The 25,520-nt window shown below is 35.4% G+C and overlaps 1 protein-coding gene across 2 annotated transcripts in view; it reads right to left on the bottom strand.

Moving 5' to 3' along the window:
• PRKG1 (protein kinase cGMP-dependent 1) overlaps nucleotides 1–25,520 on the bottom strand; it is a 1,291,607-nt gene that overhangs the window by 1,123,260 nt on the left and 142,827 nt on the right. The gene's annotated exons all lie outside the window — the stretch shown is intronic.

Below are 25,520 nucleotides of genomic sequence, written 5' to 3'. Positions count from 1 at the left end.
TATGTTACAAAAGAACACTACTACTTATTGTAGTAGTTTATTTTTGTGTCTTACTCACTATGGCAGAAATCATTTAACATTTTTCTTTATTGTGTAAATAGTGTCTGTACCATCACACGCAGTTCTGTGTGATTGTTCAAGAAATATTCTGGATTTAGGCTGCTTCAGAAAATGTTTATTTCTCCAAGTAGCTGAAAGGGATTAGGCAGATAAAATTCTGTTGAACAAAAGATCTTAAACATGATCTGATTCATATATGGGATGAAACAGGTAATCAATGGGAAAGATCATGATAATCCTTATAACTGGAAGTGATAGAATAACAGCAAAATTTGCAGGACTCAAAAGATCATGATAATTTATTCACTGGGGTAAGAAGCCACAATTGACATTTTAAAAATACAAAAATTGAAGTGGAGAGAAATTCAAGAACACCTAGTCCAGAGAAGCACAGAACATACTCAGAGAAGTCAAAACCTGGGGAAGAAGGAAGCAAAATCCTTAGCAACATAGAGAAGGCATGACATTTTTGCAATTTGATATTAAAAGTCTTCATTTAAAAAACACTCAATGACAAGTTGGTCTTTGCCCACATCTGCTTATCAAATGCTTTCAGGGAAATGACCTGCCATAATTTAAAATGACCTGCATACTGACTAGAGCATTAGCCCTCACCGTTTCTGGATGGCGTATCATTGAGATCGCAGTCTAAGTGGACTAGCCTATACATGTCATGATCTGTAATGATTTAGTTTTAAGTGATGAAAAGGTTTATGTAAGAAATAAATATATGGAAAAGGTATTAATATTGTAAATATTCATATTAACTGCTATGATGTAATTAAAATATTATTAAAAATGCTATTGGTAAAAGGAAAATTCTAAAGTATAAGAGCAGATATAAATTTTTTAGAATAAGAAAGAATATGATGATGAAAGAATGTATACAACCAAATGTTAAATGAATAGACTGAATTTAGGTATCTCAACTCAATACTAGTTCTGTCACCAATTGCATTTGAGAAGCTTGCCTTTACTGCTATAGTTGCAAGTTTCTACTTTATGATCTACAAAATGGTATTTTAAAAACTGCCAACACCTTAGACTTCAAAACAGATTACCAAGTTATGTGGAGGGGAGAGAAATGAAGAGGTGGACTTGAAGTAACATAAGGACATCAATAAAAGGTCTTAGGCACTTTGAAGATGGTAAAAGTGAAAACTATACAATAATAACGCAATATTCTAAACACTTATTGCCAGTAAAATTATATGAAGATTGATGAAAAGAATATATTGCTTCAATAAACAGTGGGTGGTGAATTGGGTGACAGTAGTAGTATTTGCAGTGGCAGTTATGTAGGTCATTCCGTTTAGGGGAGGTGCTGGGGGGAGAACAGTGTCACAGGGTACTCATAGCCTACTCCTGGTTTTGTACTCAGGATCCATTCCTGGCAGGACTCAGGGGACCATATGGGTTGCCAGGGATCAAACCCAGGCAAGCTACATGCAAGGTAAGCAGCCTATCCACTGTACTATCTCTCCAGCCCAAAGCATTCTATGATGATCTGAAATAATTTAAAAGGAAATATGAAAAATGCTGCTGTCTTTGGTCACAGATATATTGCCTATGGTCATGGGCATTTTTTCCATTTTTTTCTCTGTAAAATTTTCTATAATAGACATATTAATATTAAAAATCTCATTTTATGTATAATTCCCAAAAATAATTCTACTAATTAAAAAAAAATATTTTTCTATGGACAAATGATTAATGTTCACTTAAATAATAACTAGATATTAAATACTATTCGTTTATTTAAGATAAATTCAATATTATTCTTTTAAATTAATTATCTTTAACATAATTCATATTTTAATATTATAGGCAGGTATTTAAGGGTGATCGATGGTCAGTGGTTTAGATTGTTATTCAATCTCTTGTTCTGTAACTTGTTATAGATGGAGAGCTCACTGAGGGGTGCAAGGCAGGTAATCTTTGTTTAATTATTGCTTGCTAAAACTTACTTTCTCATTAGGTAAAAAGTTATTTCTCTTGAATGCTTAATACCAGATGCAAAACTTGTCCCCATCCATGACCTTCATGAGATCTTCGTTTAAAATGATCTTTATCATTTTTAACCTTAAGAATATCAGTAATATTGTCTCCTGAGATCTTGTACACTAGCATTATTCTTTTTCAAATGACAAGACTTTTTTGAGTTTCAGGAGATTAGTTTTAATCAAATGTATGATGGTCTCTTTACTAAAATTTCCTTCATCTTTTTTGGGTTCATATTTTCTGTTATAATGAAAATTGAGTGCTATCATCCCCAGAATCCCAAATTGTTTAGCTACAGATGGTATATTTTCCTTTGGGAAATATCAATAGTATTCCACTAAATATCTAAGTCCTAGAAATGCCAAAAGATTAGAAATAAAGGCTTCCTCCAAGAAAATAATCATCTCAGCCAAAAATGATTAAAGAAAGCCACTTTCTCTTTTCTTATAAACAGTACTATTAACCTGTTTTGTAAAGACAACAGAAAAGATAAACAATAAAGTCTAACACAATCCTTTGGAATTATTAAAATTGTTGAATATTATTAAAATTATTAAAAATTACTAACATTTTCTAAGTGCTTCTCATAAAGCAGTGGTGATAGAGAGAGGAAACCTCCAGGATGCTCTTGCTTCTTGAATTTCATTTTAGATGTAAGACAAGTTCAAGACTCTAAGAAAACAAACAGGCTTTGTACAGGCTCTATGTCATGTGCAAACTGAAAGGTATAAAAACTATGCTATGTGTGTATATTCAACATACTAATATATATAGATAAATTCTACATAAAGCCTATGAAAATATATCTCTTTATAAAGGTATCAGCCAATAATATGATTAAATTTTCATAATATGTTATGAAAATTAAAATTTCATAATGTATCTGCCCTCACAGCAATATAGAAATGTTCAACCTCTGCGTATTGTAATTCAAAGATATTCTTGCCTGTGAGTAATACTTAAAGGCCTACAGTCATGCAATGTATATTTAAATCCAATTCTACTGAGGGCTCAAAACCTTAGGTTAATGCTCATTAGACTCTACTTGCTCCAAATTATAAATTATAACCAATGAAAGATGCTAACTAACCCTGTTTTATTTAAACATCATGATTTACAAAGTTGTTCATGATGATTTGCTACTGGCATTCAATATTCCCACGAATCCTACCACCAACATGATCTTCTCTCCACCACTGTCTCAATTTTCCCAACCACCCTTAAAGCATGCCCCTGTAATTTATTTTATATTTATTGTTTCTACTAAACAGCTAACAGAATGATCAAAATATATTTACATAGGAGAAAATTTGTGAAAATTTTTGTATCTCACCATAGGCACGTAAAATTCTTTTCTGAAGTTTACTAAACTGTTCTTGCAAATTAAGCCTTCTGTGTTAATGTTTTTATTAGTTAAGATTGGTTGGCTTCTGCATTACATTCCCATCCAATCTGATGTGCTACTACTGGGATGTCAGCATTGTAGAATTTGGATATGTTCAGATAATCCAAAATATTTAACTGGGCAGTCTGGCCAAAGGTATGGTGGTCCTTGGGGGTCTAGGAGTGGCTGCTGGGGCTTTGGTAAGGCGGGAACTGGATTTCCCACCTCTGGAGATGGTTCCAGAGGTCTAAGCTGTGAACAGATGTCTGAGACATTTTTGCAGCTAGTGCCTTTGATATTTATGTATGAGTATCCGAAACAAGGCTGGTCGATGAGCTTATATGGCAGCAGCTATGAGAGGTAAAACATGGGCATAGCTGCAAGGCTTCTAATGGGAAGTCACCCATCCTGATTACAAGAAATTCCTGGAGATTTCAGCCAAAAAATACCTGTGTACCTGATTCTTTGAATCATTTTCTTTCCCTGAAATAAAAGTCTATGATATCAATAATAACAAAGACATTGATGCTGCTTATACAATCCTCTGAGCAGTTTTTAATATGGGAGCTGTAAATGCTGTTATTAGAAGTTCTAGAGGTGGTTAGGTGGTCAGGTTATCTGCCCTAAGAGTGAACACACACACACACACAAATTTTTCTTCCATATCCCAAATTTGTGACTTTTGAAATGCAAATGTACATAAAAATAACTTGGTTATTTCAAAGTACTGTTCTGAAATGTTAGCTATACACAATGGTATTTTGGTCAACTGACTCCCCAGGGAGAACTAAATAAGGCCTTTTTCTAGTGGCTGACAAATTTGCATCATAAAATCTCATACCATGGCAAATTTCAAGCTAATAATGCAAGAACATTCTGCTTGCAAAATACTTGAAAATTTAACAAGTATTTCTTATATAAGCCAGTATGAGCTGGTTCAAACACATCACTGGATATAAATTATTTTTCTAATACTTGAGACTAATAAAATACAAGAGCCAGAGAGATAGTACAGTAGGTTAAGGTATTTGCCTTGCATGTGGCCAGTATGGGTTTGATCCATGGCACCCCAAATAATATAATCATCTCAACACCCTTCAGGAGTTACCCCTGAGCACAGAGCCAGGAGGATTAAGTTCTGGAGATCACTGACTATAGCCAAAAAAAAAAACAAAAAGAAATGAAATAAAAATAATTTCAGGTATACTAATTTACAAATGCTGAAGTCAATGTGATAATAATTCACTCTTTAAAATCTGTATTAAATGATATTCTACAATGTGGCTATTAAATTGTATGCCAGAAATATCTACGTAAATTAGGTGGTTTCAAAGAGTAGGGGAAGCTGTCTCAAGTTGGATGGTGAGGAAAGTTTCTCTGAGCTGTGGAGTGCAGACAACAAGATATAATCATGCCAAGAACATTGATTATGAGCACTGCAGGTGAAAGACAAAAACAACTGCAAAAGCCCAGAGGTTGGGATGAGTTTCATTTGCTCCAGGATTCAAAAACAGATTTGCCCGTCTTAATTGTCAAGTGAGTAAGAGGGAAAGAGATGGCTGGATGAGACGACAGAGGCAGTCTGGAGCTAGGTCTCAGATGGCCTTAAAAGCTCTTTTTGTCTAAGTCATAGAAATTCAGCAAAGTACTGTGAGAAGAGACATGATTTATAGGCAATATACTAAACATAAAGAACAAAGGTTATAGAATATTTTTAAATGTTGCTGACTTCATAAAGATTTTATATCACAAATTTCACTGAGTATAATTTATATTATGTTAATAAACAATTCCTATAACTGAAACTCTTTGGAACCATGATCTCAAACTTTGGACTCAAATCATTAACTATATATGAACAGAAAATGAGGCCTTATGTTTTTCTTTTTGGGTCATACCTGGCGATGGACAGGGGTCACTCCTGGCTCTGCACTCAGGAATTACCCCTGGTGGTACTCAGGGGACCATATGGGATGCTGGGAATCAAACACCCTACCCTATCTCTCCAGCCCCAAGGTCATATTTTTTTATTTTACACTATCCTAGAGACCTTAAAGTTGTTTACATGCCATTCACAGCTTTTCTTTTAATTTCTTGTGCCTTGAATCACAAAAACAGGTGACAGTTAATGTGCACTTAACTAGCCAAGGTCAGTAACACTAGAATTAATATATGATCACTTCTTTTATAAAAACTTTATTTTAAAAAGTCAAAGTTAGAAACTGGAATGATATTAAAGTGGGTAGGACACTTGCCTAATACGTAGCCAAGTCAGGTACAATCCCTGGGACCATGTATGGTCCCTAATAGGTGTGATCCTTGGGCATAAGAGTAAGCACTGAACACAACTGGGAATGGTCCTAAACTTAAAAATAACATTAAATAATAGAAGGAAGTAAGGAAGGAAGGAAGAAAGGAAGGAAGGAAGGAAGGAAGGAAGGAAGGAAGGAAGGAAGGAAGGAAGGAAGGAAGGAAGGAAGGAAGGAAGGAAGGAAGGGAGGGAGGGAGGGAGGGAGGGAGGGAGGGAGGGAGGAAAGAAGAAAGAGAAAAAAAAGAGAAAGAAAGAAAAAGTACTCCATTAAATCTTTAACTCTCAGTTTTAAGCTAAGGGTCAAGAGAAGTAGTAAATGAAGTTTCAAGGTCACCTTAGTCTACAGGCTAGTCTAGGAACTGACAAGTTCAAACTTTATTGACAGTTCATATCCTTGACAGTTCTTACAGGGACCCATAAGAATTTTTATTCCTAGGAGTCATTGTAGGAAGAATACTTTTAATCTATCCTGAAATACCTGATTAATCAATATAAGCAAGAAAAACATTTGGAGTAGTCCTCTGTAGCCCAGCTGTTAAAATTTTTGCCTCTTCAATCCTACTTCTTAGCTCAACAGCATTCTTGAATTAAAAAAATCTAAACTACAATACAGAGCTATGATTGGGAAGGAAACAGTTGGGATTTGTTTATAATGTAATTCAAGTTGTAAGTGAATTTAACTGAATTTTAAGGTAATTTTTGTTTACATTTTAATGCAAAAAGCGATTGGGGTATCTTGGGATATATTTCCAGCAAGGTCAACATAATCATACAATGAACATTCATTAACATTCTCTTCTTACAAGACATAGATTGCCACGTTATTTTGCCTAGTTTCTAAAATCCACTAAGCTCCCATCACCATGTGTTACACACTGTAATTTCAACAATTACAATGGCTTGATGTTAAAATTGAGTACTGAATAAATCTTTTGTTTTTGTTTTTGAGCAATGCCTGGCTTTGCTCACGGTTTACTGTGCTCAGGAATTACTCCTGCTTAGGTTCGGAGGGTCACTGTAGAAATCATTTGTTAAATATTGTTTAGATGATTCTCATATTGCATCTCTCTGCAATAAATTTAATTACATTTTGGATAACATACACTTGTTTTAACTCAGCAGCATTAAAAAAAAAAAACAGAAAACTGTTCCCCAACTCCAAGTGTGTATACTCTCTCCTCTCTAAAAATGATGCCTTAGGTCATTCATTATTTCCTCTGGTAAGATCTTGCCAAATTCAGCCTTGTTGCAATTATATGTGAGTCTTAGGAGGTAAATTATCTGCTTTAATTAATTTGGATCAATCTAATATCCAAAGATTAGTGTGCATTAGGCTTTAATACCTTAGACAGTTTTTAGAATCAGGGTAAAGTGAAACGGCCTTTATATATAGAAGAAATTTTTTAATAAATAAAATTTTAAAATAAAACAATCATGTTGATGACAAAACTTTCTGATTTTCATGATTCTAATCCAAATTGAAACTATTAACCAATTAGCAAACCACTAGTCATAGTAGTAATTCTACTACTACTATGGTAAGAACTACTACTAAAATTTATTGAATGGTTACTCTATATTCCACAATGTGAACCTCACCCCATTTAAAGTCTCACAATTCATTGTCACCATAGAACTGAGGCCCAGAGAGTTACATAACCTTACATTGTTGCACAACTAGTAGGTGACAGAGTCTGAATTCAAAGATAAATCCACTTGATTCTTAACCCACACTTCACTAAATCATTCGACTTCTGAGCCTATGATACTATGTTATAAATTAAGAACTAGAATAAACTATCCCAATAATAACATCCAAAATTTTCTCATTTTGTAAAAGTATGCTATACTAGGAAAATGTGACCTTTTATCTGCAAAGAATATATCATGCTTTCAAAACACTTCCACATTCAACATCTTGTTCTATTACTGCCACAAACCTGTGCAGTAAGTAGAACAGATGTACTATTATTCCTACTTGACAGAAAAGAAAACAAAGGCACGAAAGGGTCAGATGCCTGCCAAGTTCACGTTAGACATAAAAGTGGAACTCAGATCTACTGACTACCAGCCTGAAATAAACCCTTTTCAAATCCTCCTATTTCTTTGTTCTCTCTCTTTGTGCCTCTCAATCTCACTCCTTTCTCTTTCTTTGTATCTCTGTCTCTCTATGTCTTCCTCCCTCCCCCTCTCTCTCCATCTCTTTTTCTCTTCCCAATCATTCCCTTTCTCAAACTTTTAATCATTTTATTGTCTCACAAGTCTCACAAGTTCAAAAGCTTGACAATAAATTCACAGCACCAATATGTCAGCAGGGATCTTTGGCCATTAACAATGATTCTATGATTTTAAAAATTCTGGAATAGTTCCTTGAGAATGATTCCCTTTCTTATCTAATTCATTCTTCACATTACAAAAATTTGAGCATTTTTGATGGTTTTTATAGAGCGATAACCTCTAATGCAGAAACAAATAACTTCTTAATTCAGCAACAGAATTCAACTTATTTTGGTTCCAGTCCATTCACATTTATTCTTTCCTCTCATCTTGGCAGTTGCTTCTGTTATTTTCTTTCTTTTCCTACAAACTGTGCCTCAGATGGACTTGATATACCAACATGAAGATAAAATTAAGTGCACAGAAAATCATTATCAGTTTGAATGTATGTATACCTTTATTCTAATTCAAAATAAAATCATTTATTTTGCTTATGAGATAAAACACAAAAAATAAATACTTTATGTTTTATCTACATAAAAACATAGATAAAATATAAAGCATAATATTCTAAGAAAACTGAAAAATATCACCATTGCATAAATAATAGCCATAAAAAATAATATATATTAGATGGAAGCCTGAATATAGGATACCAAATGCTAATGTCTCCATATGTATTTTAGAGTAGAGCACTAATACATAGTAATTATAAACTTAACAAAAAAGTTACAATGGAGTATTACTCATAATTTAAGGGGTTAGTGACCTTAAATTTTTACTGAAGACAGAGGACAGAACAACAGGAAAAAATGGAAGAAAGAATGTAAACAAATGTGATTTTCTAAATTGGATCCACTATTTATCATCTTGTACTACTCAGCCCTTTAGAAGTTTATCTCCTTCAATGGTAAGCAGTTACATCCTCAGTCCAAGAATTCTAGGGTTCAAATATTCAGCCACTGCAGGTAAATATAAGCAATACCAATGAATGGATTAAAAATACAATCAGAATACCTACAAAGAGGTTCTTTTTTTTTACATTGTACAAATATTTTAAAAGCTTATTAGAATAGTTGATGACATGTGTACAGTAGTTATGGTAGTAATCATTCATACAAATCTAAAGCTTGGATCCTAAAAATGTATCCTTTGTGACAGAAGGTCACAATCATCCATGAGAAAGGTATAAAAGAAACAGAAAAACCATAAAGTTTAGGCAGGCTACAGGAGCCAAAGAAGGGAGCAGTAAATAAGCACAGAAGACATGGGATTCAGAGCACAAAGTACAATTGGTACATGATCTAAGACTGAATGCTTCCAGCTAGTTAAAAGTCGAACTTATGGCCTTGGCCTAGCCATGATCCAAAAGACAAATATGGGCTACAGAGGAAGAGAGAACAGATCCTGAAGCTGGGGCAGGTATGTGTGTGCGCGCAGGAATGAGGTGGGCGGGGGGGGGTAACATTAGGGGGAGAAGCACTGAGTACAAGTGGGGTCTAGAGATATATAACCTAAATTAATTCATGGTTCGAGTCAGGGTGTGAAGCACTTGCCTTGCATATGTGAAGCCCTAAATTCCATCCCTGGCAGCCCTTCACTTTGACAATCACTAAGAACAGCACTGGTAGTCCTCTGAGCACTGCTGTAATGGCCTTAGGCCTCCACCACTGTCTTCAAGCATTGCAGGGCCTGAGTAGCTCTGCATCACCAGGGCAAACAGCAAACCATCAGTTCTAAATCACTGGGCTGAATATTGCCAGAAATAGCTCCTGGGTCCCTGAAGCCCACCATCCTCCCAAATTAATTCTAAGGTCTCCAGACAAATCTAAGCAGAGTTTCTCAAATTTTCAGGAAATGTTTATAGAGTAGCTGTATTATAACCTCACCACAACTGGCAATGTGCTATAAAAGATGCTACTAAAGATAGGACCAACACTGCACACGCACTTCCACAATTTTTACTCTCTTAGTCACTCACTGGAATGAATGAGAAGCATAATGAAGTGACATGAAGAAGGGGAAATAATCTTTGGTGACATTAACTCTTCTTATAGGGAGGGTCTCAATACAAAGAGAACTGTAGAGCCTTGAGTGTTTTATTTGAAATAATTTTATCATTGTTACTTGTCTTATTCTCAAACAAAAACTTCCAGAAATAAGTTAGCTGTGCTCTTTAGGAAGATGGTTGCTAGTCACTTCTACCCAACAGTCCTTTTGTAAGACCATAGTATTCCAGATGGAGCAGTTAGTTTTGTTCGGCTGAACTCTTATTCCATGCACATGTGCCATACATTCATTTCATTCAACAAAGATGCAGTTGATGGAGAAAATACAGTGTAAACAAATAGTATAATTAAAAGAGACAAAATGTTTGAACATTACAAAATGAATACTGAATGTAGGACAAAAGGGAAGACCTATTTGGGATCTGAAATAAAGATCTATCCAAAATGTCTTATTTAGGCTCAGATTTAAGGATCAGATGGACCATACCCCATAGATGATCTAATAGCAGTGTCCTCAAAGCAGGAGGAAAAGAGTATTTTCAAGCTCAGGTTTGAAGGAAGGTCCCCCTGAGCTAGAGTTTTTTGATCAAGCCAGAATGTCTGGAGATAAATTGGGAAATGTAAGCAGGGATCTGTTAAGGCAGGGCCTGGACAGCTGTGGGAAGAACCGGACTCTTAGTAGAATAGAAAACTATTAACAAAGCAAAACAAGCATAGTGAGTGATGTGTGGTATTTATGTTTTTAAAAGATCACTTAGGATTTTATAAATGAGCAGGGGCCACTGCAGGTGGAAGAGGAAGTGAATGAAAGCTCTGAACAGATGCTATTGTACTATTTTCAAACAAGAAATAACAATGGCTTAGATTAGAAGGGTGACAGCAGAGGCAGGCAGAATTCTGACTACACTGAAAGAACATTTTGCAAGGAGAAGCTATAAGAAATACTGGTAAAGTGAATGTGGGCGTGAAGAAAAGGGTTATTTCCTCGCTTACAGAAGGTTTCTGGCTTAAGCAACTGAACAGACATTATAGGGCACTAAAAAACTCTAAGGGTGGAATACAGGGGAAAGATCTCACAAAGAAAATTAAGAAGTACCAGAAATAGGAAGGTTTGGATTATGGATGTGACAGGAAGGAAGGATTTCAAGAACACATGACTAACTTTTCCCTTTGGTTCCTACAAGAGGCATAATATATATATATATATATATATATATATATATAATTAGTTTTAAATCACTGATTTTTAGCTCTAAGATGAGTCGATCGTTCATTATAAATGAATATTGCACTCTAGCAACAATAAGTACTGCTCTCCACTACACTACTTTTTATAATCACTTAAAAATAGATTTACTAAGGCTTTATTCCTCAAATTATTTCAAACATAAGGGTATCACAGCAACAGAAACCAGCCTGGAAGCATTTGACTTGAAAGAAAGCCAGTAAGACTTACTGTTATCCTGATACTATTAAGCCATCCACCATCCACATATACCACACATACTAAATAGCTATGTACCCAAACCTGTAGTTTATTATGGTAAAGTTATAAGAATGATGGTCATATGACCTATTATGAGTTAAGAGTATAAACACCTTAAGATCCCAAAATCTTTTATATTTATCAGGCAAAAGGGCAATCAAAATGAATTAAATAAAAATTAGATAGCCATCTTTGGAGTGAGACTTCTTAGTGTAGAGGAGATAAGCTATTAACAACCAGAGAGGGTAATCCATAGAATAAACCTGTTCAACCCCTTTGATTCTCATAACAATTCATCACAGATTTTTTAAAAATACTTAAGCAAAAAGGCAGGCAATAGAGAATATGAAAGTGACTCAATATTAATCATATGTTGACTCATTCAACATCTTATAAGCCTCATTACCCTACCCTTCAGTTAGTTCCAAAAGCTTAGAATTGTATTGTAAATGGCACCATTCAGAGACTGCACTGAAAGGATCATTAAAATTTCAGTACTGAATATAGTTTTGGAGTTCTAAATGGCAATAAAACAAAGTTGTTGTTTAATAGTTAATAAAATAAATAACCTCATTTACATTAGGTTGAAGTTAGTGTCATATTCATTATTTATTCTTTATATAAAGGAGTAATTTTAGCCATTAGGACCAATATCTTAGCTAATGTAAGTTGTTTTGGAAAAAAATGTGAGGCGTAACTATATTAGCAAAAGTACACATCTTTAATTATAATTTTAATCCACTTTTTAGAAAATGATGGCATACTAAACCACCTTTGTATCCATATTCAGCTCATGCCCATTTGAATTCTGCCCAAAATATCATGGGATCAGACGCTCCATTGTAACTTACATGAAACTCGGTATATAGTTCTCTTATCCTTCCCATGACACACCCACAATCAGCTTCCATATATTGTATACAGCTTTAATAGTACTAATATGTAACATTTTTTCCACAGAGAAAGTTTCCAAAATAATTTTATTCTAGTATTTTGGTCCTCAATCTTACCTCAAGCAAAAAACAAATGTACTTTTTCTTATATTTTATACCAATCATCTCCTGCGTCATTCCTTTAACTAAAGCTGCTTCTTAGCTTTCATTGATCTCTTACTTAAATTGTTATACATTTTTCTCCAGCTAATATCAAGAATCCTTCATTTTTAATTTAAATTTGTTATTCTGAACATACTATTGTGCTTGTCATAGCATAAATACACAATAAACCAAACTCTGCTTCACTAAATCCAGCCCTGAATCCCCTTTAGGATTTGTGATGATCGCTTTCTAAGTCAGTAGTCAACTCCCAGTTTCTGGTCTTCCTTTTTCTATTACTTTTCTTTAAGGAAAACATTCTTATAGAGTTATCAGTGGTGTTTCCATTAGGTCATCTCTCTCTCTGTGTCTCTCTATGTCTGTCTCTCTCACACACATGAGAGGAATAGGAATAGATATAGATATAGATATAGATGCACTTTCCCTAAACTTATCAGAATATTTCTGTGTTCTAATCATTATCCATGAACACTAGGCAACAGAATCAGTTTCTTTTCATTTCATTTTTATTTGGCAGGCAGAGAGGTTGTTGGCCAGAGCCAGTGATGTCCACAATTTACTGCTGGCTTTGTCAGGGATCACTCCAGGTGGCATTCAGGGGACCTATCTGGTGCTAGGGATTCAAACCAATCATGGCCATATGCAAGGCAAACACCTTACCATCTGTACTATCTCCCCAGCCCAACTGTGTAATTTTTCAAAGAAAGCTAGTACATACTCCAAGACACACTCCCAAAGTTTGGGTTTAGATGACATAGTGTTCAAGCCTGGTACTGATGTAATGCTATCATATATGTGTCATAACATGTGAAAAATATCTTATTTGCTTGTTTATATGTTATAAAAATTAAGATCTTATTAAATAAGTGCATTCATATAGAATTAACCAGCTTTTTTTTCCTTACCAGTTTTAAAGTTTCAGTTCATTTTATGAAAAAAATAATAAATGAAATACAACATAGTCAAGTAATCTCAGTTCAAAAACATATATCTTGGTGGGGAGGTATGTAATGTTCAGGGCTTACTCTTGGTTTTCCGTTTAGAGATCATGCCTGGCAGGATCAGGGGACTATATGGGATACCAGGAATCAAATCCCGACCTGCTGCATGCAAGGCAAAAGACCCTACCCAATGTACTACCACTCTGGCCCATCAAAAATATGAATTTGAAGACATAACCAATGTGGGACAAAACTCGGTACTTTATCTTGGTATTTACAAATTTAAAGATAATGGGGTAGGAGGTATAGAGGCATTTTGATGATTTGTGGTGTAGTAACACTATTCCTATAACATTAATACTAACACTGCTGTAACTAAGGAAATTTAAATAAATTTTAATGTAAATAACTAATTACTGAGTTAAAAAAATGGCATACATAGTGCATCCTAAGAACTTCTCAGTAACATATTTGCAGGAAATCAGAGGACACAGGTATTGATTAACAGGTGTGTAATTAGCTTAAGTATTTTCCTCTATAGCTACAAACTCCTTTATCTCTCCTTTTTCTTTCCTTCCCACTCGTCCATCCTTTCACCACTTCCTCCCCTCTCTGTGTCCTATTCAGATCTTCCTTTTTTAAAAACCCACTTACCATTTATAGTTCTTAGGAGTCTATTCTAATTCCTTTTTTTTTTGGCTTTTTATTTAACATACTCTCCTTAGATAATCTTGCTTAAATTACTATGTGTAGGCTGACAATACTTAAATCTGGATCTCACACCAGACCTCTTTCTAAGCTACAGCTGAGAGGCTTCTTTCCTACACAAGTGCTTCACACTTGTCATTGGTCCCAAATGAATATACCTTCCTGCTCAACAAATCTGCTCTCCTCTAGGGTTCTCAACCTAAACTAGTAGAATCACCACCATCCCAGTTTCTCAAAAAGAAATCTAGAGAATATCTTTGACCATACTCTCCCCCACCCGACTCCATATCCAGCCACCAAGATAACTCATTTATCAATGCCACCACTAAACACTTTTTAATTTCCTAGTAGTCATCTTCACTGAAACTCCTAATTTATAGCTATCAACTAGACTTAGCTTCTCCATTTCCAAACTGGTCCTGTGCATCCATACTTAATCCCATCTTTCCTTTTTACATATTATAGTGATCTTAAAACACACACACACACAAACACACACACTAGTGCATGTTAAAATGCTGAAATCCAAATAAAGTCTCTTAATAGCATAGTACCAATATAAATTTCTTGGATTTTACTCTGGAATGTGATTATATAACATACTGTTAATGGTGGATTAAAGGCATACTGAACACCTTTAAGAATACTGAAACAAATTCTTATGAGTGTCAAACTATTTGAAAATGAAATATCATCAGCAGTACAATCCATATGATTATTTGCTTGCATAGAAAAATCAAGAAGCATAGATGATTATTTCTCTTGTGCCTTAAAAATACAAATAATTGATAAAACTAAATCTGGAAGCACAAAATGCAATTAAGGGCTAGAGCATTAGTACAGAGACTAAAGCACTTGCTTTACAAGGACCAACCCAGGTTCAGTGTCCAGCACCGAATATTGTCTCATGAGCATCCCTAAGAGTGAGTCTTGACCAGTCAGGAATAAGCTCTGAGCACTTCTGGGTGTGATCCAAACACCCCTTTCCTAACATGATTAAAATTCCTAATAATGACAGATGTAAAAATCAATTGGTTAACAATAAAGTTCTAAATCCACTTAATGTTTAAGACTTGTTATTAAGTTTTGTTTTCATAAGAGTTTGCTTTAAATTGGAATCTAGGGGGTCAGAGAGATAGTACTGTGGGTAGGACATTGCTTTATATGTGGCTGACCTGGGTTAGATCTGTAGCATCCCAAGTGGTCCCCCTGAGCTCAGAACCAAGAGTAAGCCCTGGGAACAGTAGCTGGGGGAAAAGGGACTCAAAATGAAGAAACAGGAAAATAAAATTCAAGGAGAGTCTTATGTCAGGAAGAAGAAATAGATTTATTAGGAAGAGAATTATGGCACCTAAAAAATGAAAAAAATGGGTTCAAATAAAATTTGTCATGCTGAGCTCCAACAATATTTAATGCCTAATTTAAGTTTAGTTACTCTTCCAAATGTACAATCCTAAGGCAATCAATTTAGGTCATACCACTGGGGCAATCTACATGATGAACCTGTACTTTCCATGAGGGATGAGGAAAAGTGGTTTTACCTAAAATAACCTTTCCTTTGCTAATAATCTTGTCCCACCATCTTTCCTAACATCCCATATATATAATGTTTACATTTTATATTACTTCTTGTAGTACCTTGCTTCTTGTAATCCCTGTTTTCTAGGTGGGATTCTGCCTGATAAATAGTCATTTAAAAGATCAATAAGATCTATGCAGTTGCAAGTTTCATGGTTGATGTTTTGGAATTCATGTTAGCGCTACATATCATCTTCTATATCTCCTATTGATACCTGCACCATTTGTCTCTTTTTTTTCTTTTTGGGTCACACCCAGTGATACTCAGGGGCTACTCCTGGCTCTGCACTCAGGAATTAGTTCTGGCGGTGCTGGGGGGACTATATGGGATGCTGGGGATCGAACCCAGGTAGGTCTTGTGCAAGGCAAACACCCTACCTGCTGTACTATTGCTCCAGCCTACCATTTGTATTTTTAAATGGCAATTTTCCCCAAAAGAAAATTGATCCATATGATCTAGCAATTATGCAGTCTATATTTTCAGTCATCTGGCAAGCTACCGAGATTATCTCACCCACATGGCAGAGCCTGGCAAGCTACCCATGGTGTATTCAATATGCCAAAAAACAGTAACAAGTCTCACAATGGAGACATTACTGGTGCCCACTCGAACAAAATTGATGAACAATGGGATGGCAGTGACAGTGATATTTTTAGTCTGTAAAGATGATTGTTCATCATATTCCATGAGTGAAAATTGATATCCTCCCTTTGACATTCAAATTAATTCAGGTCTGTGAACCACCAGAGAAAAGTCAGCACCATCACCCAGAAACCTCTTGGATGTATAGGAGTCTCCTTGAGACTGCCCTTGCCTGACAGACAACATCTCCCAACAACAAATGATTTGAATTCTTCTAGTCCAGGTGCTCTGACCTGACCAGGAAGCCATTCCCACAAATACACACATACAGAGAAAAGTCAGCTGTAGCACACTTTTTTTTATACTTCACTCCCCTCACCTACTATAAGGGGCAGATAGGAAACCACATATCTGATTTTAGCTTCAATATACCCCTGTAAAACTTCCGGCAATGAAAAGGGAGGAACTAGATCTGCATCTGCATGTCACACTGAAATAGCTTTACAGGATAATCAAAGTTGACCAAATAACAGAGGCATAAACAATAGCTTGTTAATGTAAAACAGTGCATTGGGTCAGTACTCAAATAATTGAGAATTTAAAGCACAACTTTCAGATCCACAAAACCCTTAGAACAATGAGGAAACCAAAGTAATTCTGCTGTATTGACAGATAAGTTTAGAAGTCCCAAAATGTCTTTAAGTTCCTCAAAACTCTCAAGCCTGGCTAAAGAGAACCTTAAATCAACACTCCATGAATGGCAATAGCAGTCAAACTAAAAGTAAAAATTAAAGATAGGGGTTGACACTATTGGTGAAAGGGACAACATATCAAAAAGTATTAATTCATATCAACATATATGCATGAAGTGAAGGGTCAGCAAATTTTATAAAACTAAAGAAACACATTGATAGAAACACAGATTTTAACACCCCACTTTTACCATTAGACAGATCAACCAGACAGAATATCAATAAAGACCAAGAACTTAAAATGAGGAATTAGGAAACCAAGGATAAATTAACACATATACAAGGCCCTCCATTTTCAAAAAACCTAATACACAGTCTTCTCTCATACACATGAAAAACATTCTCCAGAATAAAGCATAACCCAAACATAAACTTACAAATAGAGAAATCATGCCAAGCATCTTCTCAGATCTCAATGCCATGATGGTAGAAATCAGTCATGAAATGAAGATGGAAAAAACTCTAACAAATGGGAAAAAGCACTGTTTAATATCAATCAATAAATGAAGAAATAAAGGAGGAAATAGTAAAGATTCCTGAAAACTTTATGAGAGTGACAAAACAAACTCAGAATCTACAGGACACATCAAAAGCTGAGTTAGGAGGAAAAATCATAGCAATGCAGGTGTACAGTAAGAAAGGAGTTAAAATTCAAGTCAATGACCTAGACATATCTTAAACTTCTGGAAATAACAAATCCATAAAGTAGTACTGGAAGGAAATTGAAAAAGAAGGTAGAGCATAAATAAATGATACAAGAATCAAAGAAATACAAAGAGACAATGAAACTAGGAGCTGGTTCTTCTGAAAGAGTAAACAATATTTTAACATTTCACTAGACTCACAGGAAAAAAATAGGTAATTCCCTAATAAATTGTGTCAGAGATGGAAGGGGAGAAATTACAACATACTCCAAAGAATTACAAGACATCATGAGAAGTTACTATGCAATCTTCTACATTGTTTGGCTGGACAACCTATAAGAAAGAGTCTTAAAATCATGTAATCTACCAAGACTGAGTGAAGAAGAAATAGAAAACTTGAACAGGCCAATCACAAGCAAGGAAATGAAACAGTAATTAAGAGTTCCCTCCCCCTTCCCCAAGAACAAGAGCCCTGGTTCGGATGGGTTCACTGGTGAGCCTTATCAAAACTTCAAGGAAGACTTACTATGTGTACTCCTCAGGCTCTTCCAAGATATTGAAGAAACAGGAAGAAGGAAGAATTTTTCCTAATAGTTTCTGTTAAACCAACATTACATGAATACCCAAAGTAGAGATTCTAAAATGCAGAAATTCTAAACCTTCTTATGAAGGTTTCATATCTCTTCATTCTCAGCAATGGAAAACTAACTATCAAATGCTTCCTTGTCAGCAGAGCTGTTTTTTTGAGGGGAAACTCCAACAACAATACTGAATATTGTGTTTAAATATGGAATGTAATCAAGGTAAAGAGAAAATGAAGTGAAATTTATCAGCTACACAGGTGGGGGTGGGGGATGAGAGGTATACTGGGGTTTTTGGTGATGGAATACGGGCACTGGTGAAGAGACGGGTGTTCGAGCAGTGTATAACCGAGATAAGCCTGGAAACTGTAACTTTCCACATGGTGATTTAATAAAATTTAAAAAAAAAGAAAATTTCAGATCAACTTTCCTGATGAAGACTTATGCAAAAATTCTCAACAAAATCTTAGCAAACTGAATTCAACAGCATATTAAAAACATCATACAGTATATAATCAAGTGCAATTCATCCTAAGGATGCAAGGATAGCTCCACTTACTCAAATCAATTAATATAGTATATCACATCAATAATAGGAATAAAAATCATACGGTCATATCAACTAATGCAGAGAAAGCTTTTGACAAAATCCAACATTCATTCATTATAAAAACTCCTAACAAAATAGGGGAGAAAGGAACCTTCCTCAAAGCAGAATGACCATCTATAACAAATCTACAGCCAGTTTCATTCTTGATGGTGAAAACTGAAATGTGAAGTATATATACTATAAAAAAACATAGATAACTTAAGAAAGAAATAGAATACCTCACAAAATGAAAAAAATCCCATTTTCTTAGACTAAATGATCAATATGGTCAAAATTATCATACTCCCAAACTACCCACATATCTCAAAATGGTGAGGCTCTTCCCATAAAATGTTCCTTTGGGATAAATAAAGAAAAGAGCATCTTTTTTTCATAAGAAAATAGTGTCCTGGATTTCAGAAATCCAGGCAGAAAATGATGCATGTTGGCATCCCAACGAGGCAGCTATACAAAGGCCTGGGCTGGAATCCACCGTCTCATACACCCTCACTTTCTGGCCATGACAGACATAGCCTGCTGTACCTCAGCTATGCAACTGGCTATTCTGGAGCCATGCATTGCTGCCTTATTTTCCTATTTAGGTACAAAAATGCAAAGGCTAAATAGTGATGGATTAAGATGTCCTGAAGTTCTGAGGAAATAAAACGACAAGAAAGTAAGAAATGCTGCTCAATCCTATATATTTTTCACACACTTTTTTAACCAATAAGTAGTCAAAAGTATTTATTCTTTTTGGTTGAAAATTAACATTCCTAGTAGATTATTTTCTAATCCTCAAAGACTTGTACAGTGGGTATTAGATCAATTTTCTTCCTTAATGAGGTTACCCTACTTCATGGTATTTAGGTACCAAATGAAGTATTTAAGTTCAATTGAAATTAAGACTGTAAGCAGCTTAGATATGGAACAAGGACAAGGGCAAACCCACCAAAAATCAACCCAGGACTTTTAAGCAAGACATCTCATGCAGTCCGTGGCCAGGAAATAGAAAAACTAAGACCAACAGTACCTTCTAGGAGTCCTGTCCCCCTATCTGCATATACCAGTTAAGACAACTAAGAGCTCTTCAACCTGAATGAACCAATCAGGACCTTCCAAGCAACCCTAGGCACCCAACACATCACACTGACATCCCACTGAGGCACTTCCTCTGTACTTAAATGTTCTGTGCTCCAGTGTATACTTTCCATTTAAAACAACAACAACAAAACTCTCACTCTGCTTTAATTTTTACCTCAAGTGTCTCACTCAATATTTTGCTCAAGATACTAAGAACTGGGACATTTTGCCCATAAATAACAGTACCAGTTTCTCATGATACCCAATAGTAGAGAATTCCTTCAAAATCTTTCAAAAATGATATTGTGCAAAGAGCAGTGAACATTCCCATTAACTTATAAGGAAAAAATATTGATCAAATCAAGAACTCCCAAATAAACTACGAAATTATACCAACTAACCCCTGAAACCTAAAGTGACACTAACCAACTAAATGCTGTAATGATTTGGGGATGATATGACAGATAGAAAATTTGTATCACGATCTGTGCAGGAAGAGTACCAATATCATTCCCTAGGATGCAAGTTGCCTCTGGAATAGCAGGACACTCAAAACTGTTTTTGATTCTCTGCCTTTTGTTATAAAAGCAAAACTTTTCATTGTATTTCATCGAGTTAGTGAAAACAGATAATAATGTAAGGCTTTTGTAGAAGTGAAGTGGCATAACTCAAATTTTGAAAAGCAGGGGATATCTTTAACCAGATAATTTTCATTTAAATTGACCACTCAAATGAAAAATGAAACATCTTCCTTTTGTACAGTACATTCTTAACATTCTAAGGAAGGTTTTAACATTCTAAGGAGTTTTATTTAGCTCACCCTTCCTGAATAACAATGAAATCATTTTCGCCCCCTGAAAAAAGAGAGGCACTGTGGGTCAGTGGTAGAGTGCTTGCCTTGCATGTGTGAGACCCTGGATTTAATTCCTAGTTTTACACAAAAAAAAGTAAAATAGGATGAAAAGGAGGCAAGAAAATTTACTCATTTTAGAGTAAAATAACTGTGAAAAAAACTATAAATCGATATGGTAGGTCATCTCAACTAAATGCTTTTCTTAGAGAACCCTGCACAAAAATTTAAAGAATGCAATTCTATATTTATACAACATATCTGCAGTTTCAATGCCAGAGAGTGACATCTGTCACATAAATGGAAGAACCTATGGTCTGGCAGTATTCTCCTGTACTGTTGCAAGTAATCACAAAAGGGTGGGTCCACTTGATTTACAGTTATGTTATGTTTGGTCTGTAATATTTGAAAAGCATGAAATAAAGAGAAGACAATTTTAAATGATGCTTTAAGATGATGTATTTCACAACTTTTTAAAAGATAAAAGATATTTTTCCTGCTTCTCTTGAAAAATGAGCCTGCTTGCTATCACTGGGCCAATTTTCCATCAAGTCAAAAGTCAGGCAAAACTGAATCTGAACATCTTCCTTGAGAGAGGTCACGTGCTCTCAAATCCATTCCAGTTCCCCAGCTTTGTCCACCAGAACTCATTTGTAGATTTTAACCTTACCTTACCAGGTTAGGCTTCTGACCTCTCTCTTACAACACCAACATTTACTATATCATTAAAAAGAACAATTACTGAGTTATACCCTAGACCAACTGAATTGGCACTTCTGGGATAAGGACCCAAGAATTAGATTTTTTTAAATATTCTCTAGGTGGTTACAATGTGGCTTATGGTTGAGCCCCTACTATTGGGCTTAATCAAGAATTTTGCTCACATTTCCCCTAAAATAAAAGTTTTGACTATATGCTTCCATTTATATCTTTAAACTGACATTTAAAATTTTGTATCAGAAGCCTAGAGAGAAGCAAGGGATGTAATTTTATGCAAGGAGTAAATATTGACATTTTAAAATAAAACTGTTGTAAAACTCCTTTTATCGCCCACTATCACTCATTTTCAAAAGTGCATGAATAAATTCTTAAACCCTGACAGTTTCTATCACTAATTTTTCTTCTTGATGAATTTCTATTTTACTTTGCTCATAGAATATGTTTTTATACTTGAATATATCTGTTGATCACCCTTTAAAAACATTTTCAGGCACATCTTTACAAGATAAAACAGGTAGGAATTGTGAGCCAGCTTTTCTTATGTGTACTCATTGTATCATTGCTCTCAATCTGCAGTCTACCAGAAAAGAGACTGAAAAAAACACAGGTGCATAGACAGAACAGTAGAACAGTAGAACAGAGACAGAATGCCAATTCAAACACTCGCTGATTTACTGACTGCTGAGGGCAGTTGGAGAGCAAGATCGATGGGGACCATAACAAGTCCTATATATTGTGCCTCAGAATTATCAGCATTATCAGAGAAAAGGAGAGTTTTTGTAGATAGGCACCCATTTCCTATTGGCTTATGGTCCTCTGTGAAGTACCAGCTTCCATTCCTTCACAAGTGCACTGAGAAAAAGAAAAGTGAGAACTAGCTGACCGTATTATTAGGTTACTCCTATGAATAGTGGATGTTGCAACAATGGACAATTCAAAAAGATCAGGTGAAAACATGCAACAGAAGACACTGGTGATGTCTTATGTTCTTTTCAAATGTCTTGAACCTTATTTCACTGTGTCTCGATTTCCTATGCTAGACATAGGAAAATAGGAGAACCTTGCCCAAAGAAGTGATGATGCACATACTTTCATAGGAAATAAGATATTGCCGGACAACTGGAACAAGTTGTTTAGGACAAAAAGAATAATATGATCAAAGGTATAGGAACAAAAGGATTCAAATATTCAGGGAGTGGTAGAATGATATTTTCAGGAATAAGTAGAGTGACAGTCATTGGTGGTTAATGAAAATGTATATGAATCCATGATGTAGGAAAAAAAAATGTAGAAGCTAAGCTCTATGGTCATTTATATGTCATGCAAAAGAACTGTCTTTTCAAAAGTAGGATATGAAGAGATTCGAGGCTTTTAAGCAGTGGGGGGTTTCACAAAGAGACACACAATTTGTTATAAAATAATTAGACCACAATTTAGTCTATAATCATGGTGAATAGAAAAGAGGCTGCACAAATATTTAGAAAGGGAAGCCATAGAAATCTCCAATATCCAAATGTAGTAGAAGAGTGAGGAGGTTTAGAATGACTCACAGGCCTCTGACTTGAACAACTGGGTTGGTGACTAAGTATTGTAAATACAAGCAGTGATTTACTCAAGTTTTAAACAACCCTGATGCCCAATTTTCTGATTGTTTCCTATGAGTCAGACCATATGAGCAAAATCACCAGAATGAGATATTCTTAAAGGCTCATGAAAGAAGTCATCCCCTTCTTGCAGCCTCCCATATGGGCACACAATATCTCTTCCTCGCAGACACAGAACTCTCAGATGTCCTCAGAGAGGCTGCTATATAAATATGGTTCAAGTCATAAAGTACATGCTTCACATGTCAACACTGCATGCCCACTCTACCTCTAACAACACTAGGAGGGGTCCCTCCAAAATAAACTAACAAAGTATGGCTTGTAGATAATCAGTTTATGTTATTTGCAAGTAAAAATTCCTGAAGATATACTGAGGCTGTCTCAGGAACTTGCCTTTCTTGTCTCACTCCACAGCATGGAAGTATGCATGAAAAAGACACCACTCAAAAGATTTAGGTCACTGGAAGTCGTTATTTCATCATATCTCTAGTTACATGTTTTGCATTATTTCCCTGCCTTGATAAACTTAGAAGTTCTGGTAAAGATAATAAATTATGATGATAAAAAGGCACATATTACCGACAAGTGTAGAATGTTAACACAGTCATCAGCACTATGAGATTGAAAAATTCAACAATGCTGCCACAGAGTCAAAGACAAGAACGAGCATCATATTAAAAATTTTGAAATGGGGCTGAGGATATAACAAAAGAGAAATATCTTGCTCTCTGTGGAGGCTAAGGCTCATGTGGCTGATCTGGGTTTTCTCCCATGCACCACGCCTGGCTTACTCCCATCAGTAAGCCCTGAGCACTGCCAAGTATGTTCTAACAACTCCACAGCTCCAATTAAAAAAATCAGCAACTTAGAATTCCAGATGACTCTTTGCAAATCATTGTGATCAGTAACTGAAAATGAACCATTATGTCCATTTTCATAACATTTTCATAAGTTTTCATCAAATTAATTTCACTTGTATCACTTGTCGTCCTGTTGATCTTCGATTTGCTCAAGCGGGCACCAGTAACATCGCCATTTGTCCCTGTCGAGTGCTAGTGCAGCCCAATGATATCTGCTTGCTCCAGGAACAGGAAGAGCCTCAAATCGTTCATTCAGGGATTTGACAAATAAATCTGACCATCTAGTTGGTGGGCGGCCACTCGGTCTTCTGATGTCCCGTGGAATCCAGTCGGTAACAGCTCTAGTCCAGCGGTCATCTCTGAATAGCATTACATGACTGGCCCATCTGATTTTTGATGCCTTGGCAAATGAGATAGCATCCCCAATTCTTGACTGCCGATGGATTCCTTCTCTCACTTGAGTGAGACTTGATACTCCTTGCCTAGATCTTTCAAAATTAATATATTTGCTGATATACCTATTGGTAAATCAATGCCTATTAGCACTAAGTTTGCAAAATATATATCAACACTGTAGTGTTATTCTAAGCATCCTCTTATTCTTATTAAATAAGCAATAAAATATAACTTCTAATCACCCCATATTTAATTTTAATTGCTACAAATATAGAATATATTATCACAACAATTAAAATATTTTTAAAAGACTATTTATCCAGCCTTAGAAAACTAGATGTGTTTGATTTACAACTCTCTATTTCATATTACAAGTGTAGACAAACACTATCATTCACGTAAGGCATTTCAACTTGGACTCTCTCCATTGTGCGGGTCAAGTTGCTACCACAAATATTCCATAGTTTCTTTTTACATAACTTTGCAAGTGAGGAGTTAGAACTCTAAACATCATCAGTTTAACAATGTGCGGCACAGCTCTTAGGTAAATAAAACAATTTATAACAATAGACAGCAAATGCAAGCTCAGAATACTTTAACGTCCATACAGTTATGCATAAAATTAATTTACTCATTTTATATATTAAAATAGATTTTTAATTTAAAAGAAAATATTTAATTTTGAGGTTTTTTTATTTATTCCTTGATTTTACTCCTGACCCACTCATTGTTCAACATTGAGTTGTTTAATTTCCTACCTCTATTGCAAGCCACAATACCCAAAAGGAGAGAGAGAGAACAAAAGGGAATTCCCTGCCACAGAGGTGGGGTGGGGTGGAGGGGATGGAGTCAGGGGTGGGAGGGATACTGGGATCATTGGTGGTGGAGAGTGGGCACTGGTGGAGGGATGGGTACTCGAGCATTGTATGACTGAAACACAAGCGCGAGAAGTTGTAAGTCTGGAACTGCACCCTCACGGTGATTCACTAATAAAAAATATTTTTAATAAATAAAAATAAATTTTATTTTATTGAGTTGAACACAAATTCAAGTTCACATGTGAAAACAGTTGGGTATATGTACATGTCCGACTGTAGCTAAGATAGGGAAT

Source organism: Sorex araneus, chromosome 11 (assembly GCF_027595985.1).
Source record: "Sorex araneus isolate mSorAra2 chromosome 11, mSorAra2.pri, whole genome shotgun sequence".
NCBI lineage: Eukaryota > Metazoa > Chordata > Mammalia > Eulipotyphla > Soricidae > Sorex > Sorex araneus.
Note: the sequence above shows the minus strand (reverse complement) of the source record. Positions and strands in the feature narration are given on the sequence as shown.